Below are 19,938 nucleotides of genomic sequence, written 5' to 3'. Positions count from 1 at the left end.
GACTCAGGCCCCAGGAAGAAAATAAATGATTTAACACAAAACAGGAAATATTTCCCATTCAACAAATACAATTCCCTTTATGAATCCTGGCAACTAAACAGAAATAAAGATATAAATAAGCAATGCAACTAAATGGGCTTATAGAGCCAGCCATTTTTAATTAGCAGCTACTTGAATATGTATCACTACTTGTGAGAGGTCATCTGAGTACAGTACTGTATAAATACTTCTCAAAATCACCCCCAAGAAATCAAGTGAGGAGTCTCATTGAATCAATTGTGCTAACAGGGAAAATCCAGTATAAGGCACTGGAGTTTATGTTATGGACTTTTAAAGCCCTGGTCATACTGGACAACTGTGAAAGACTCAGTGGGTGCTCCCTATGGGCTCTAAATGTTTACAACACCATCAAAAAGAAGTACATATAATAACTAGAAAAATACAATTTGTTTAAATTTAAAGTTTATTAATCCTATAAATTTTCTTTCTGAGAACTTTAAAGAAACTAAAATAATGTTAATTCATGATAATTTTAAAAACCTTAGGCGCTCTGTACTGAAAAAAAGTGCTTTATAAATAATGTCAAATAAACAAAACCAGAAAAATAGCTACATTTCACGACTAGAACATCACAGGTTGATTGATTAGCTCAGTGATTTACACTAGAATCTTCATTATGTCAATTCTCAAAAACATTCAGTGATAGACTAAACAGAAGCTGGTTTGCTCTTTGCTAATAAGACTAAGATGAGATAATCCACAAAGCATGAAAATAATAATCATCAAATCTGGCATGCGTCCTTTTAGTGCTAAGGATATTCATTAAAACTCAGTTGAAGGTTGCCTATCAGTCTATTTTCACTCATTGTTATATCTTACATACCTCTTCATCTAACAAACTACCACAGATTTAAGAAGGAAAAGATGATAGGTAGGTAGGTAAATAAGTAGGCAGGTAGGTAGGTAAGCAGAAAGACAGACAATAGGTGGATGGAAGGTATATATGCAAAGTAATAATTTAGAAAAGTTCTTAAAACTATATATAGAATCAAGCATATACTACACATACATGTGACTTAATGGGGGGCAGCCGAGCATGGTGGTCAGGAACAGAATATGTTCACTGTAAACAATCTGTCAGCAGTAATGTCTAATGTCCTAAATTAGGCTTATATTCCATACAGGTCTGATTTAATTGCTCTGTTCACTAAATACAGTGTAAATAAGCCCAAGCAGCATTTTTCTATCAAAACAGCAAGATTTTAGATAAGTTCTCTAATTATAACTATACCTCAAAGAATAAAGAGGAGCTTAGCTGCACTCCACCCTGCCTACTACTTCAAATGAATTAAAGAAATTATAACAACCTGTTCAGTACATTTACAAGAGACACTAAAAGGAAGGAGACCCGTGAAAAAGGTTTTCTTTTACTCACCTGTAACCCTCTCCTTCTCAGAATACTGGAATCATCCATAATAGATATCAGACAAAAAAAGCCACTCCCCAGACAGTGAACTACTAGTGCCTCCTTACTGCTGGATAAAGAGGCAAACAATTCATTCAGTACACCACTAACCCACTGTTCCACTAAACCAGTTCTCCCTTCGTCCAGCATAAGTATACAATCACTGCCTCAAATCAGAGTCACATCTTTCTTCACAGGAGTACAGGTACATCTTATCTGAAGCACTGCCAAACAGCGGAAAGACTTCATATTTGTTTTCATTTCCATGCATACCCCTTTGGTTGAAATTATCTGAAGTGCCAAGAAAAGAACAAAAGGTTCCAGGGAGAAAAATTCCAATATTTGATATTCTGACTTCGCTGTGTATTAAAAAGGTTTAGCAAACAAGAGAGTATCCACCTACAGCTACTAAGCTTATAAAATCCATGTCACGTTTTCCTTTCCAGAAACAAAACCACTCCACACACGTTTTTAAAAAGATGACAATTCTTCAGAAATACAAAGAAAAACATATTATTCTGATGCCTGTATTTTAGACTCAAACTGATATAAAACCAGTTATTGTTTTGACTAAGTCGGCAAAATTCCTTTCATCCTTTGTACAGACAAAGCAAATGTCAGATTCTTTCGATACTGGCAGGGGCTCTTTTGTTTCTTTATCACTAGACTCGCTGGTCTTCACTTCTTGGACAGTAACGAAAGCCTCTTTCTTCAGGAGCTAAATCACTACTAAGATCGGTTTCCCTGCTCTTTTATGTGTGAGAGGGGGCTAGTACACGTGTTGTGAGTTCTGAGCATGGACAAATTCATTCATCTATTCATCGCTTACAGTGCTGTCACAGGAAACGCTCCCCATTCCCCCAGACTTCTAAAAGGGCACAGCATGAAAAAGTCTGGTTTTATCCAAGATTTAATAATCTCAAGAATTGTTTCTTTGGTTTTTGGCTGCCATTTTTAAAGTAGCACTTCAGCCAAGTTTAAAGATGCTTCTGTCTCTTAATTCATGGCGCAAAATATATAATCTTTTAGATTTTAAGAGTAAAAAATTGTTCTCATGATATGATTCTGTCCCTTAAACACTCCATAAGCAACATTTAAACTTTACAACTTCATGGTAATTGTCAGAATCTTAGTAAACACAAAGGAAAGTTTGCTTATCTTTCTAATATGTCACACACACAAAATTGTTTCTGAAGGCAGCACAGTATTTTTAGGAAATGGGTTAAACAAATTAAATACAATCATTTTTTCCAAACTATAAGACATGCTATAATAATTACTCACTCTCCAACAAAATTCAGTAGATATGAATCCAAATTTCCTAATATGACAGATAAAGGTATGTATAAAGAACACAATCAGCCAGTTGTACTACCTAAGGTGTAAATATAGCAATAACTAAAGGCCAGATTCAGTCGACACCCAACAAGGAAGAAAAGCTGTCCCTCCTATAATTATGACGGCCGCAACCAACAGTCTAGGGCTTGAAGGAGAGTCTATTTACAATATCTTTTTCTGGTCTTCTTACGATTATAGTCTTAAGAGATTGCTATACTGCTGAAAACTGAACAAAAAAAAAAACAGGATCCATGTCCCTTTCATTCAGCAAAAATCTTCTAATCCTTAGCATAACCAGTATGGTCTTTCATTGTAAGAGCTAATAAATCCACATCTCCACGGATTCCTTCTCCCATCTGCTGCTTTAAACAACTAACGGCTGGATTATGTCTATGGGGAAAACAAACAAGACCTGAACAGACAGCTGATTTGCACAGGGTATGCTATACACTGTATGAGTGTCTGCAAAGTAACAGGCCTTTATAGTCACAGAACCCCTCTATCAAAATAGGTTTAACTAACTAAAATATATGTATCAGCAGAGAGGAAGTAAGAATGGTTTCTAATTTATTCAACACTATAGTCGGTAAAAACATAAAAATGATGCTTTCTAAGAAGCTATTCAGACAAAAGATTCAAAATGCAAACTCTCTATTCATTTACTAATTGAAGAATCACTTATCATGTCAACCACTGAGATAGGGATAAGGAAAAATTACCAAAATCAACATTACCCATAAACTTACAATCCTACTCTAGGAGAGCTCAAATCCAATGGGGAAGCCAAATATAAACAAGTAATTATGATACAACATGAGAAGTATGCTACATCAAAGGTATGATAAAGTGCTACAGGAATGTCAAGGAAGGCTTAATTCATTATATTAGGAAGCCTACAAAAAGGCTTCAAGTAGAAGTGCCATTCGTGCCACTGCACTCCAGCCTGGGCAACAGAGCAAGACTTTATCTCAAAAAAAAAAAAAAAACTTCAATCAGTCTTCACTATCCAAAAAATTAAGTAAAAAACTTCTCCCCTTGGCATTCAATGCATCCCATAACATGGAAACAAAAGATTTTATCTTCAATAGTACCTTATTGTAACTTAGCCTTCCAATTGGAAAGAACAAGGCACTGTTTCCTGAGCACATCCCATCCTTCCCCACCTCAAATCCTTTGTGGATAAACAGGAATATAACCATCTACCTTAGAACATTGTTGAAAAGAATGATTTATGAAACATGCACAAATGAGACACAACTTTTTTCAGTATATCTAACACAGTAGTGTGTGACCTGCTCAAAATTTCCTGCCACAACCTGGTTTCCTTAAAGCCTATTTTGTTCTAAAAATTTATACAAATTTTGCATTTTTCTCTGTAAGATAATAAATCTTTATTTGTTTAATGTTACAATAATATTTGTAGGATACAGAAGAAGAGTAACCAGAGAGGTAGAAGGAAATCAAGACTGCAAATGCTATTAAAGAAGCCAAGAAAAGCAGAGTCACGAACTGAACAAACGCTGCCCAGAGACCCATCATTAAAGAATGCCATCTGAGCAGAGTGTGGTGATTTATGTCTGTAATCCCAGCACTTTGAGAGGCCAAGGTGGGCAGATCACCTGAGGTCAGGAGTTCAAGACCAGCTTGGCCAAAATGGTGAACCCCATTTCTACTAAAAATACTAAAAAATTAGCTGGGCATGGTGGTGGGTGCCTGTACTCCCAGCTACTCAGGAGAATCACTTAAACCGGGAGGCGGAGGGGGCAGTGAGCCAAGATCACACCATTGCACTCCAGCCTGGGTGACAGAGGAAGACTCCATCTCGAAAAAAAAAAAAGAAAAGAATGCCGTCCAATTTAACCGACTTGGAGGCTGCAGAAGGTCCCTACTTAAGGGCATGGGGTTGCGGTTCCTCAGCCCTTGCCAAGGGTTCCAGCTGCATCCCCTGCCCTTTGCAATCAAAGGCTGGTTGTCAAGACCACAGGTTACTGCAGTGATTTTTCCTTCCTCCCAAGGAGGCAGCCTCCTACCTAGGAACAACACCTCTATCCTCGAAGCAGGTCCAAATTGAAAGCTCCTCCTAGAGTCTGGGTCCTCATGCTTGAGTCGGAGCCTCTTCTGCAGATGGGCCTTTCCATACGAAACCACGCAATCTGGTTCACTATGGAGACTTTGGGGCCTGTGGCCAGGCATTAAAACTAGACGACAAATATCATGTCGGGACATCAAACATCAGGAAGTCAGAAAGTGGCTTTCATCTTTACACAAACAGGAGTAAAAATGAAATCGAGATGTGTAGCCAACCCCAAATGTAAATACTCGGGGAAAAAATATTTTTTTTTGAGATTTTGTCTCAAAAAAAAAGAATGCTGTCCAATTTAACCAACTTGGAGTCACTGGTACCCTCTGCAAGAATGGTTTCAGGAGTGAAGGAGTGGTAGGAGCAGAAGCCCAACTCCAATGAGTAGGAGATGAGAAAATACAGACAATGAATCCAGACAACTCTTCCAGCTTCCGTTTAACTATCCATGCCCTTTGCAGCCAAAGTTCTCAAAAAAAGAGTTAATTCTTGCAAAGGAAGGGAGGGGATTCAGAGCATGAACAGTGATAGAAGAAGAAATATTTCCTCCACAACAACAGATTGGAAAAAAAAAAAAAAAAAAAAAAGCAGGTACAGGTAACAAAATATTTGTAACTTTAGTGGTAAAGAAGCTAAAGAAGCTTCCACATTATAGCTATTTTCTCCATGAAATGAAAAGGAAATCAGCAGAAAGCAAGGAGATTCCAAATTTGAGATGAGCAAAAAAAAAAAAAAACTGACAGAGATAATGTAAAGAATAAGAAAATATGCTGAACAAAAAGTAGAATTGATAAGCAGTGTCGAGGACTGACTGACATCATTTAGCATCATTTTATAGGCCATTGTGTGGTTTTCTTCAGTAGACTACAGGTATTCAAAGGCAAAGTTTTACCAGACAGCTTTAGCAGATAAATTGACCAAAAAATGGGGCAAACAATTTATGACATGAACTAGAAAGAGTAACAATGGAATCTAAGCTAAAAGGGGAGGAAAGTAAAGATTAAAAGACAGGAAGAAAAGATTTAATAGAGGTGCTGATAAGTCTGAGAACTGGTATACTTTAAGAATAAAAATGTGGAAGCTAAAAAATTTATCGGGTTGTAGTGAAGAGGTTACCTAGAGTTATGATTTTAGTGAAGGAATAATTCAGAGGTATGACAAGGCAGAGAGCTAAGTGGATTAGAAATGACAATGGGGTCAAACAACTATACCAGGATAGTATTGAATGAATCCCTCTACTTGGTTGCTGAAAATAACAAAGATAATAGCAGGAGTTGAGAGGAGTAGTAAGATGTTTATTTTATTGAGACTGAGTTTCATTCTTGTCGCCCAGGCTGGAGTTCAATGGTGTGATCTTGGCTCACTGTAACCTCGCTTCCCAGGTTCAAGCGATTCTCCTGCCTCAGCCTTCTGAGTAACTGGGATTACAGGCACCTGCCACTATGCTCAGCTAAATTTTGTATATTTAGTAGAGATGGTGTTTCCCCATGTTGGCCAGGCTGGTCTCAAACTTCTGACCTCAGGTGATCTGCCCGCCTTGGCCTCTCAAAGTGCTGGGATTACAGGTGTCAGCCACAATGCCTGGCCAGGAGTAGTAAAATTTATACTTGATGATGGACTCTAATATGAAACAGGAGGAATAGTTAAGCTAGTAAACAGCAGACAGGAAGGGAAGGTTTTAGACCTAAGGACTACCAAGAAAAATTACCCTAATGGTCATACATGTATTCATTCTTGCTTCAGATTTCAAAAAAAATTTTTTTTGGAGATGGATTCTTACTCTGTCACCCAGGCTGGAGTGCAGTGGTGTGATCTTGGCTGACTGCACCCTCTGCCTCCCAGGTTCAAGTGATTCTCCTGCTTCAGCCTCCCAAGTAGCTGGGATTACAGGCACCCGCCACCACTCCCAGCTAATTTTTTTTTTGGGGGGGGTAGGTATTTTTAGTAGAGACAGGGTTTTACCATGTTGGCCAGGCTGGTCATGAACTCCCTGCCTCAAGTAATCTGCCCCTCAGCATCCCACTGCCTTAGGATTACAGGCATGAGCCACCATGCCCAGCCCAGATAAATTTTTATCAAAGTGAATGTGCTAATTTACCTCAAACGCCCTATTTTATAACTGGAGAAATTAGGACCCAAGGAGACATAACCTGCTCAGAAACAGTATAGTAGAAACTTGAACCCATGTTTCCTACTAGAACATTCAGCTTTAACTAAAAAGAACAGATAGATTAGGGTTTCTTATCCATGAACAGATGAATAAAAGAATTTTCATCAACTTCTCTACTATATGTTATTAGTATGAGAAGACTATCAGCCAATGACTAGATAAAAAGTCGAATACCTTACAGAAATATAAGTAAATACATAAATTCTCAGAATAGGCTATATCTATACATTTCCTCAACATAAATTATCCTTTCATGTATCAGTGAGTGAGTAAAATATAACTAGCCCTATGTGGAAAGCTGTAAGATTCTTCACAAGATAAGCAAGCCAAGCAAAATAAACACAACTTTAGGCCTGGCACAGTGACTCATGCCTGTAATCTCAGCACTTGGGGAGGCTGAGGTGAATGGATCACTTGAGACCAGGAGTTCGAGACCAGCCTGGCCAACATGGTGAAATCACATCTCTACTAAAAATACAACAATTAGCCAGGCATGGTGGTGCATGCCTGTAGTCCCAGCTACTCACAAGGCTGAGAGAAAAATCGCTTGAACCCAGGAGGCAGAGGTTACAGTGAGCCGAGACACACCACTGCACTCCAGCCTGGGCAACAGAGCAAGACTCCATCTCAAAAAAATAAATTAAAAAAAAAAAACAATTTAATTACAAAATCTAAGTCCTGCACAGTCTCAGAGGAGACTCACCAGGCACATCACAGTGGTGCTCCACCCAGCACAAAGCACAGAACCTGGAATCTTTACAGCCTATATAGCTTATCAACAAAGGATTCTTTTTTGTTTGTTGTTTAAACAGAGTGTCAATCAAATAAAATAAATTCCTTCCAAATAGAAAGGCCTTTTATAAAGGACAAGTATGCTCCTCAGGGTAAAAAGACAATGATTTTCCTGCTATCCCATAGGGATCATATTTTATCATTTGCTAGGCTTATGATTAAGATTCCTCATTCCAATCTCCTAGAAATCACTATATTTTAAAAGTAATCCTTTCATTCATTTACAAATTAAGTATTATCTATGTACCAGATGATATCATGGGACTAGATATACAACTGTTAATAGAAATAAATAAAAATCCCTGACCTCTTAAAGCTTACATTCAAGTGGATATAACCAGGCATTAAATTAAAAAATGAATACATAAAATACACATTATGTTAGAAGATGATAAATGCAATGAAGAAAAATAAAACAGGGAAGGATTAGAGGTTTGGGAGAACTTTTTCATGCAAATTTAATATTTGAGATATTGAACATATTGATGAAAAAGCTATGCTAGCATTAAGGCAATATGAACACTTAAACTTTAAGTACTAATTCCCTTGCTAAAGTATTATTTAAAATAACTATACTTCCTACATAAGATACACATCTCCTCCCCAGCTCAGCCCAATCCACTAACCTCTTGACATATACATTCAAGCATACTCACAGAAAAAAATCAGATCTAAAGGATAACTTCACTCCACTTATATACAAAACATGGTTCCACAATTCTTTTTTGTTTATTTTGCTCTTCCTCAGTATAATTGCTCACTTATTGTGACCTATGATTTAGAATTCTCCCAACTTTTAAAACCAATTAGATAATGGTATCTTTTCAAAAGACAGAACATGTTTTTTCAACATACAGAAGCAAACCAAACCAAATGATATGTAACCCTCAAAGAATAAAGTGTCTTGTTAGTAAAACATGAAACTTACAAGGCATGCAAGTAAAGGAAAAGAAACAAAAAGTTTGATACCAAAATCGCATGTGCAACTGCACGTGCAATTGTAAATAGTCTCACATTTGTCACTTCAACTTGAGTTACAATATATCTTGTCTGAAAAGGTTTTCCCCTAGACTTCTCATTTGAGATGAAGCCACATATTTGTTCCGCTTATTCATTTAAATATTTGCTCAACAATTACTATTATTATATTATTTTTTTTATTTTTATTTTTTTTAGATATAGGACCTTGCTAGGTTGCCCAGGCTGATCTTGAACTCCTAGCCTCAAGCAATCCTCCCACCTCAGCCTCCCAAAGCACTGGATTAAACATGTGAGCCACCATGCCTGGCCTCAAATATTAATTACAAGTTTGCTGTGTACCAAGCCCTGTATCTTCAGAACTGTCTTCTTCAAGAAGCTCACACTCAAGTGAGACAAAGAAATAAAAATTCTGACTGAAATGCCTTTTGTTCTAATGAAGTGAACTGGGCTGCGCACCAGAAAGACCAAGCCATGATTAGAAAATTAGAACTTTCCACCTCACTCCTCAATCCTCTGGGAAGGGGATCAGGCCTATGTGATAAAGCCGCCATGAAAATCGGTGAACTATAGGGTTCAGAGAGCTTCCAGGTTCCTGACCACATGAAGGTACCCGGAGGATGGTTAGCCCAGAGAGGGCACAGAAGCCCCATGCTCCTTCCCACATGCTTCGCCCTATGTGCCTCTTCATCTGGTTGTTGATCTGTATCCAATTTATAATTGGTCAGTCAAACGAACAGGTAAAACCACTCCAGGAATGAAACTGGATCTGAAGTAGGGGCAATCTTGTAGGACAGAGCCTTAGCCTGTGGGATCTGATGCTCATTCCAGGCATGCAGTATTGAAGTTTAGTTAAATTATAAGATATCCAGCTTGTGTCTGCTGGAGAGCTGCTTGGTGTGCAGGGGGCGGAAAAAACCCACAAATGTGGTGTCAGATGTGTCCTGTGTTGTGGTGGGTGTGAGAGTAGGTGTAAGTTTAGTTTTTCCTTTATCTCATATTTCCTTATAGGTTTAATGTAATTCCCATCAAAATCCCAGCAAGACTTTTTGTAGATATAAAAAAGCTTATTCTAAAATTTATGTAGAAAGCAAAAAAAGTATCACTAAAACCATTTTGAAATAGAACGGTAAGTGTAAGGAATCACTCTACCCAATGTTAAAACTTACTACATAGCAGCAGTAATCAAGACATTGTGGTATTGGCAGAAGGACTGTCCCATAAGTGAACTGAACAGAAAAGAGAACCCAAAAATAAACAACACAAATATGTCCAATTGATTTTTTTTTTTAAACAGAGTCTAACTGTCACCCTAGCTGCAATGCAGTGGTGGTGGTGTGATGTCAGCTCACTGCAACCTCTGCCTCCTGGGTTCAAGTGATTCTCTTGCCTCAGCCACCCAAGTAGATGAGATCACAGGCATGCACCATCATCCCTGGCTGATTTTTGTATTTTTAATAGAGACGGGGTTTCACCATGTTGGCCAGGCTGGTCTCCAACTCCTGAACTCAAGTGATCCGCCATCTTGCCCTTCCAAAGTGCTGGGATTACAAGTGTGAGCCAGCGCAACCGGCCTAAATATGTCCAATTAATTTTCAACAAAAGTGGTAAAGTAATTCAATGCAGGAAGGACACACTTTTCAACAACTTATACTAGAACAACTGGACACCATGAGCTAAATTCAAAAAATAAGCTTAACCTACACCTCACACCATATGGATCCTGAGTTAAATGTAAAATGTAAAACAAAAAACTTTTATAAGAACACATAGGATGGTTCACGCCTGTAATCCAAGCATTTTGGAGGCCAAAGTGGGCAGATCACCTGAGGTCAGGAGTTCAAGACCAGCCTGACCAACATGGTGAAACCCCGTCTTTGAAAAAAAAAAAGAAGAACACTTAGGAGAAAACCTAGGAATAGGTGAAAAGTTCTCAGACATGACACCAAAAATACAATCTGAACTTCATGAAAATTAAAGACATTTTTCAACCTCAGAAAGCTGACTGAAAACGAAAAGAGACTGTACACATAAAGGCAGTAAGAAAAAATTTTTTTTAAGAAACAGAAAACCAATTTTAGGATGGGCACAGTGGCTTATACCTGTAATCCCAGTACACTGGGAGGTTGAAGTGGGTGGATCATTCAAGGCCAGGAGCTGAATACCGGCCTGACCAACATGGTGAAAACCTGTCTCTACTAAAAATACAAAAGTTAGCCAGGCATGGTAGTATGAACCTGTAATCCTAATTACTTGGGAGGCTGAGGCAAAAGAATCACTTGAACCCAGGAGGCGGTGGATGCAGTGAGCTGCGATCGAGCCACTGCATTACAGTCTAGGCAACAGAGGAAGACTCTGACAAAAAAAAAAAAAAAAAAGAAAAGAAAAACATTTTTAAACAAAATTAAAGACTTTTTTTGCTGTGCAAAACACTATGTTAAAAAAGAATTAAAAACCAGCTGGGCATGGTGGCTCACACCTGTAATCCCAGCACTTTGGGAGGCTGAGGTGGAAGGACACAATGTCAGGAGTTCAAGATCAGCCTGGCCAATATGGTGAAACCCTGTCTTTACTAAAAACACAAAAATCAGCTGGGCATTATGGCAGGTGCCTGTAATCCCAGCTACTCAGGAGGCTGAGAGGCAGGAGAATCGCTTGAACCCAGGAGACAAAGGTTGCAGTGAGCCAAGATCGTGCCACTGCACTCCAGCCAGGGCGAAAAAGCGAAACTCTGTCTCAAAACAAAAAACAAAAAAAAAAACAAAGAACAGACTGGGAAAAGTTATTTGCAAACCACATATCCCACAAAGAATTTATATTTAGAATACATACAAAACCCTTAAAAGTTTATAGCTTTAGGGCATGGGGGCTCATGCCTATAATCCTAGCACTTTGGGAAGCCAAAGCAGGTGGATCACCTGAGCTCAGGAGTTCAAGACCAGCCTGGCCAACATGGTGAAACCCCATCTCTAGTGGGTGGCAGCTAGCAGTGGGTGCCTGTAATCCCAGCTACTCAGGAAGCTGAGGTATAAGAATCACTTGAATCCAGGAGATAGAGGTAGCAGTGACCCGAGATCACACCAATGCACTCCAGTCTGGGTGACAAAGATTCCATCTCAAAAAAAAAAAAAAAAATTTTTTTCCAATTAAAAAAAAAAGTTAACAGCTTTAAAAAAATCCATTGCCGGGCCGGGCGCGGTGGCTCAAGCCTGTAATCCCAGCACTTTGGGAGGCCGAGGCAGGCGGATCACAAGGTCAAGAGATTGAGACCATCCTGGTCAACATGGTGAAACCCCGTCTCTACTAAAAAATACAAAAAATTAGCTGGGCATGGTGGGGCATGCCTGTAATCCCAGCTACTTGGGAGGCTGAGGCAGGAGAATTGCCTGAACCCAGGAGGTGGAGGTTGCAGTGAGCTGAGATAGCGCCATTGCACTCCAGCCTGGGTAACAAGAGCGAAACTCTGTCTCAAAAAAAAAAAAAAAAAAAAAAAAATCCATTGCCAGTGATGATGCAGATTCAAAAAACAAATACATAAAATCCATTTACATGTGAGTGGATAAACAAATAATATGTGACTATACAATGGAATACTACACACAAAAAGGGAAAAAACTGGGTGCAACAATTTAGATGGCTCTCAAAAACATTATAATTACTGACACAAATCTCAAAAGGTTATATACTGTATGGTTCCATTTATATAATATTCACATAAAGGCCAGGCAAAGTGGCTCACCACGTAATTCCAACACTTTGGGAGACTGAGGGAAGAGGATTGCTTGAGCCCAGGAGTTCAAGACCAGTCTGAGCAACATAGTGAGACTCCATCTCTACAAATTAAAAGGAAAAAAAAAAATCCGCTAGGCATGGTGGCTTGTGCCTGTGATCGCAGCTACTCGGAAGGGTGAGGCAGGAATATCACCTGAGCTTGGGAGGTGGAGGCTGCAGTGAGTCATGACTGCAACACCGTACTCCAGCCTGGGTGACAGAGTGAGACCCTGCTTCAAAAGGGGAAAAAAAAAAAAAAAAAAAAAATATATATATATATATATATATATATATATATATATAAAATACTCACATAGAGAAGGAGAACACAATAGTAGTTGCAAGAACATTAAGACAGAGTAAGAGTGCAAATATAAAAGGGCAGCCTAAGTGAGTTCCTTTGTAATGACAGCACTGTTCTGTATATTGATTGTGGTGGCGGCCATTATACAAATCTATTCATGGGATGTGATTGTATGACTGGTATACACACACAAAACACAAACATACACAAGTACATGTAAAGACCAAATAAGGACTATAATCCAGTTAATGATATTGTACAAATGCCATTTTCATGGTTTTGATATTGTATTATAGCTATATAAGATGACACTATCGGTGAAAGCTGGGTGAAGGGTTCATAGGATCTGAACTATTTTTGCGACTTCCTATGCATCCTTAAGTATTTTTTTAAAAGGCTAAATAAAAGAACAAAAAAGTAAATTCCTATATTTTCATTTTACTTTCTCCTTATAAATGTATGTTACTTTATTCCCAAAATGCCCCGACATCTCAGAAACATTTCTGTTTGGAGCTTTTACCCCCGTTAAAAAACAATCCATTCATTCTATTTGCCAGGAGCAATCTCAGTCCCTCAGCTCAGGTAATTCAATTCAAGTAGGGCTGAAAATTTTTTCTATTAGGTCAAGTAGAAAAAACGAAATGAGATGAATAGATGCAGTAAAAGCTTTCAATAAAATCCACCATCCCTTCATGTTAAAAACCGTCAACAAATCAGGCATCAAAGGAACATATCTCTAAATAAATAAGAGCCACCTATGACAAATCCACAGTCAACATCATGCTGAACGAGAAAAACTGGAACATTCCTCTTGAGAACTAGAACAAGACAAGGATGTCCACTCTTCCAACTCCTTTTTTTTGTTTGTTTAAAAAAAAAGACAGGGTTTCACCATCTTGACCAGGCTGGTCTTGAACTCCTGACCTCGTGATCCACCTGCCTCAGTCTCCCCAAAGTGCTGGAATTACAGAAGTGAGCCACCACTCCTGGCCCACTCCTTCCACTCCTACTCACCAGAGTACTGAAAGTTCTAGCCACAGCAATTAGGCAAAGGAAAGAAATAAAAGGTATCCAAACAGCAAAAGAAGTCTAACTACCTTCACAAACAATATGATTTTATACCTAGAAAACCCTAAAGACTCTGTCAAAAGGCTCCTGGAACTAATAAATGGATTCATTAAAGTTTTAAGATATAAAGTCAATGTATAAAAATCAGTAGCAATTCTTATAGCAGTAACATTCAAGCTGAGAGCCAAATCAAGAATGCAGTCTCATTTACAATAGCTACAAAAAAAAAAAAAAAAAAAAAAAAAAAAAAACACCCTAGGAATACATCTAACCAAAGAGGTACAAGATCTCAATAAGAACTAAAGCGCTGCTAAAAGAAATCACAGATCACACAAATAAAAGGAAAAAATTTCATGCTCATGGATTAGAAGAATCAATACTGTTGAAACAGTCATACTGTCCAAATCAATCTACAGATTTAGTGTTATTCTTATCAAACTACCAATGTAATTTTTCACAGAACTAGAAACAACTATTCTAAAATTTATGTGGAACCAAAAAAGAACACAAATAGCCAAAGCAATCTAAAGCAAAAAGAACAAAGTTGCAAAGATTACCCAGCTTCAGACTATAAGGCTACAGTGTTTACAAAAAAAAAAAAAAGCTGGTACAAAAACAGACACACAGACCAATATAACAAAATACAGAACCCAAAAATAAAGCCACACACCAACAATCTTCTGATCTTTAATAAAGTCAACAAAAATAAGCAATGGCGAGATGAACTTCTATTCAATAAACAGTGCTAGGATAGCTGGATAGTCATATGCAGAAGAATGAATCTGGAGCCCTATCTTTCACCACATACAAAAATTAACTCAAGATGGATTAAAGATTTAAACATAAGACCTCAAACTATAAGAATCCTAGAAAGAAAAAAAAAAAAAAACTAGGAAACATCATTCTAGATATTAACCTTGGGAAATAATTTATGACTTGAGTCCTCAAAAGCAATTGCAACAAAACCAAAAATTGGCAAGTGGGACCTAATTAAACTAAAGAGTTTCTGCACAGCAAAATAAACTATCAATAGAGTTAACCTACAGAATGGGAGAAAATATTTGCAAACTATGCATCTGACAAAGGTCTAATATCTAGACTCTACAAAGAAATTAAACAATTGAACAAGCAAAAAACAAATGACCCCATTAAAAAATGGGCAAAAAACATGAACAGACACTTCTCAAAAGAAGACATACAAGCAGCCAACAAACATGAAAACATGCTCCACAACACTAACCATCTGAGAAATGCAAATAAAACCACAATGAGATACTATCTTATGCCAGTCAAAATGGCTATTATAAAAAGCCAAAAAAGAATAGATGCTGGCAAGACTGCAGATAAAAGCAAACACATATACACTGTCAGTATAAATGTAATGTAGGAATGTAAACTAGTTCAGCACTCTGGAAAGCAGTTTAGAGATTTCTCAGAGTTTAAAAACGAACTACCATTCAACCTAGCAATCCTATTACTGGGTACATATCCAAAAGAAAACAAATCACTCTACCAAAAAGACACATGCACTCGCATGTTCATCACAGCACTATTCAAGATAGGAAAGACATGGAATCAACCTAGGCACCCATCAACAGTGGACTGGATAAAGAAAATGTGGTACATATATACCATGGAATATTACACATGCACAAAAGCAAAGAAATCATGTCCTTTGCAGCTATATGGATGTAACTGTAGGCCATTATCCTAAATAAATTAATGCTGAAACAGAAAACCAAATACCGCATGTTCTCACTTCCAAGTGGGAACTAAACACTGGTCACTCATGGACATAAAGACACCAAGAACAGAAACTGGAGACTACTAGAGTCAGGGGAAGGCAAGGGTTAAGAAACTAACTACTGACTACTACGCTCAGTACTCGGGTGACAGGATCATTTGTATCCAAACAACAGCATCATGCAATATGCCCAGGTAACAAACCTGAACACTAAAACAAAAGCTGAAAAAAACAAAATCTAGGAAAAAGTTATAAACAATCATAGATGGAAAATTAATTAATAGCATTTTTATGTCTTTCATTTATAATATAAATTTTATGACATTAAAACAAAAAAATTCCCGGCCAGGTGAGGTGGCTCACACTTGTAATGACAGTACTTTGGGAGGCCAATGGGAAGCCGAGGCAGGAAAAGTGCTTGACACCAGGGGTTCAAAACTAGCCAAGGCAACACAGTGAGATCCCATCGCTACTAAAAATAAAATGTTTAGCCAGGCATGGTGGCACATGCCTATAATCCCAGCTACTTGGCAGGCTAAGGCAGGAGGATCCTTGAGCCCAGGAGTTCCAGGTTGTGTGCAGCGAGCTATGATTGCGCCACAGAACTCCAGCCTGGGTAACAAAGTCAGGCTCTGTCTCTTAAAAAAAAAAAAATTGTTTTTAATTTATTTAGAAAAATAAAACACACACAAGGAAAATTCCAAACACCTTTTAAAAGTAAAACATTGGCTAGGCACGGTGGCCCACACCTATAATCTCAGCACTTTGGGAGGCTGAGGCAGGCGGACCACTTGAGGTCAGGAGTTCAAGATCACCCTGGCCAACACGGTAAAACCCTGTCTCTACCAAAAATACAAAAATTAGCTGGGCATGGTGGCATGCACCTAGTCCCAGCTACTCAGGAGGCTGAGGCTGGAGAATCACTTGAACCTGGGAGGCAGAGGTTGCAGTAAGTTGAGATTGCACCATTGCACTCCAGTCTGGATGACAATACTGAGACTCCGTCTCAAAAAAAAAAAAAAAAAAAAAAAATCACTTCTATATCCCTTTGTAGTCTGCTTTTAGAATAAGTTTTGTTTTCTTCATCATTTGCTAACGAACAAAACTAAAACCCTATTAAAGACACGCAGTCACATTCCAATGCCCAAAAAGACAAGGGAGTCCTTTTAACTCAAACATTGACATAACTAATTCAAAACATTTATAGAAACTACAATTCTATCATTCAATTCGAATTCCTTACACATCTCCTATGTCTTAAAGGGCTAGAAAACTTAAAATTAAAATGAGTTTTATTGTAAAATAGAGTGCAGGAGTTCAAGACCAGCCTGAATAACACAATGAAACCCCATCTTTACTAAAACTACAAAAATTAGCCAGGTGTGGTGGTGGGTACCTGTAATCCCAGCTCTTGGTAGGCTAAGGCAGGAGAATGGCTTGAGCCCAGGAGGCGTAGGTTGCAAAGAGCTGAGATCACACCACTGCACTCCAGCCTGGCTGAGAGAGTGAGACACCACCCCCAACCCCGCCAAAAAAAAAAAAAAAGTGAGATAAGCAATATCTCTCAAACCAATATATTTCACAATTCAGATGATGGATAAATTCCTTGAAAGAAATAAATTACAAAAGCTCCTGAAGAAAAATAGAAACTCTGAATTTCCTGCCGGGCGCAGTGGCTCAAGCCTGTAATCCCAGCACTTTGGGAGGCCGAGGCGGGTGGATCACGAGGTCGAGAGTTCGAGACCATCCTGGTCGACATGGTGAAACCCCGTCTCTACTAAAAATACAAAAAATCAGCTGGGCATGGTGGCATGTGCCTGTAATCCCAGCTACTCAGGAGGCTGAGGCAGGAGAATTGCCTGAACCCAGGAGGCGGAGGTTGTGGTGAGCCGAGATCGCGCCATTGCACTCCAGCCTGGGTAACAAGAGCGAAACTCCGTCTCAAAAAAAAAAAAAAAAAAAGAAAGAAAGAAAGTCTGAATTTCCTAATATCTACTAGAGATTGAATTTGCAGTTTAAAAATGTTCCCACAAAGTAAATTATAGGTCCAGTTGGCTTCAATAATTAATTCTACCACATATTGGAAAAAAAAAAAAAAAAAAAACTACACAATTCTATGCACTCTTCTCAAATATTTTAGAGGAGGGAATACTTCCCAACACATTTTATAAGATCAGCATTATCATGGCTCCAAAACCTGATAAAAGGTCTAACAAAAAAAGAAAATTACCAAACAATATCCTTCAAGAACGTATGTTCAATAGTCTTAGCAAATCAGAACCAACAATACATTAAAATGATATATTGAGACCAAAGGTGGTTAATGCCAGAAATGTAAGGTTGAATGAACATTTAAAAGTCAGCCAATGGGGCGGGAGGGAATCAATATTTCACCAAATTAGCAGATTAAAAAAGAAAAACCTTACCATCTCAATACATGCAGAAAGAGCATTTGACAAAATACATAATCCATTCTGGATAAAACTCTCAACAGCTAAGAAAGGAATTTCCTCAACTTGATAAAGGACATCTACAAAAAAAACCTAGAGTTAAAGACTGAGTATTTTCCCCTTTAAGATCAGGAACAAGGCAAGAATGCCAACTCTTATCACTTCTACTCAGCACAGCACTGGAGCTTCTAGACATTACAATAAAGCAAGGAAAAGAAAGAAATAATATTTGCACCTAAATTATGAAGAAAAAGGTAAAACTATATTCACAGATGACATGATCATCCACATTTTAAAAATCTAACGTAATCAACAAAAAAAAAAAGCTACGAGAACTAATAAGTGAATTTAGGAAGGTTGTAGGCTACATAACCAGTATGAAGAAATATTTATATTTCCATACACTGGCAACAAGCAATCAGAAACTAAGAATTTTAAAACAATGACATTTAAAATACCATCAAAAAATGAAATAGAAATAAATTTGATAAGAGATTCATAAGACCTATTCTCCAAAATCTACAAAATATAACTGAAATTAAACACTTTTTCAGCCAGGCGCGGTGGCTCAAGCCTGTAATCCCAGCACTTTGGGAGGCCGAGGCAGGTGGATCACAAGGTCAAGAGATCAAGACCATCCTGGTCAACAGGGTGAAACCCCGTCTCTAATAAAAACACAAAAAGTTAGCTGGGCATGGTGGTGCGTGCCTGTAATCCCAGCTACTCAGGAGGCTGAGACAGAATTGCCTGAACCCAGGAGGCGGAGGTTGCAGTGAGCCGAGATCGTGCCATTGCACTCCAGCCTGGGTAACAAGGGCGAAACTCCGTCTCAAAAAAAAAAAGACTTTTTCAGTGGAGAAATGTACTATGTTCACAGATCACATGACTCAATACTGTCAGTTCTCCCCGAATTGATCTGCAGATTCATGCAATCCCAATCAAAACTCTAGCAGGGTGTGTGGGTGTGTGTGTGTGTGTGTGTGTGTGGCAGAAATTGACAAGTTAATTCTAAAATTCATATGAAATGCAAAGAACCTGTAATAGCCAAATAACTTTGAGGAAAAAAAAATGAAGTTGGAGATCTTAAACTACTGACTTCCAGACTTCCAGAACTATAATAATCAAATAGCATAATATCAGCATCAAGAAAAACAGACCAATGGAACAAAATAAAGATTCAGTTATAGGCCTTTACACTATATAGTCAATTGATTTTTTCTTTTTTTTGAGACGGAGTTTCGCTCTTGTTACCCAGGCTGGAGTGCAATGGCGCGATCTCGGCTCACCGCAACCTCCGCCTCCTGGGTTCAGGCAATTCTCCTGCCTCAGCCTCCTGAGTAGCTGGGATTACAGGCATGTGCCACCATGCCCAGCTAATTTTTTGTATTTTTAGTAGAGACGGGGTTTCACCATGTCGACCAGGATGGTCTCGATCTCTCGACCTCGTGATCCACCCGCCTCGGCCTCCCAAAGTGCTGGGATTACAGGCTTGAGCCACCGTGCCCGGCCCAGTCAATTGATTTTTGACAAAGGTGTAATTAAGTGAAAAATGACCATCCTTTCAACAAATAGTATTGGGGCCAGGTATGGTGGATCACATCTGTAATCCTAGCACTCTGGAAGGCTGAGGTGGGAAGATACTTGAGGTCAGGAATTTTGAAATCAGCCATGCCAACCTAGGGAGATCCTGTCTCTACAAAATACCCAGGCATGCTGGGTATTTCCACAAAATTACCCAGGTGTGCTGGCAGGTGCCTGCAGTCCTAGCTACTCTGAAG

The 19,938-nt window shown here is 38.5% G+C and overlaps 1 protein-coding gene across 14 annotated transcripts in view; it reads right to left on the bottom strand.

Moving 5' to 3' along the window:
- The window catches only part of MAST2 (microtubule associated serine/threonine kinase 2), a 229,012-nt gene that overhangs the window by 151,060 nt on the left and 58,014 nt on the right, over positions 1-19,938 (bottom strand). The window lies entirely within an intron of this gene.

This window comes from Saimiri boliviensis, chromosome 11 (assembly GCF_048565385.1).
Source record: "Saimiri boliviensis isolate mSaiBol1 chromosome 11, mSaiBol1.pri, whole genome shotgun sequence".
In the NCBI taxonomy this organism is placed as follows: domain Eukaryota; kingdom Metazoa; phylum Chordata; class Mammalia; order Primates; family Cebidae; genus Saimiri; species Saimiri boliviensis.
This window is presented reverse-complemented; position numbering and strand designations above follow the sequence as displayed.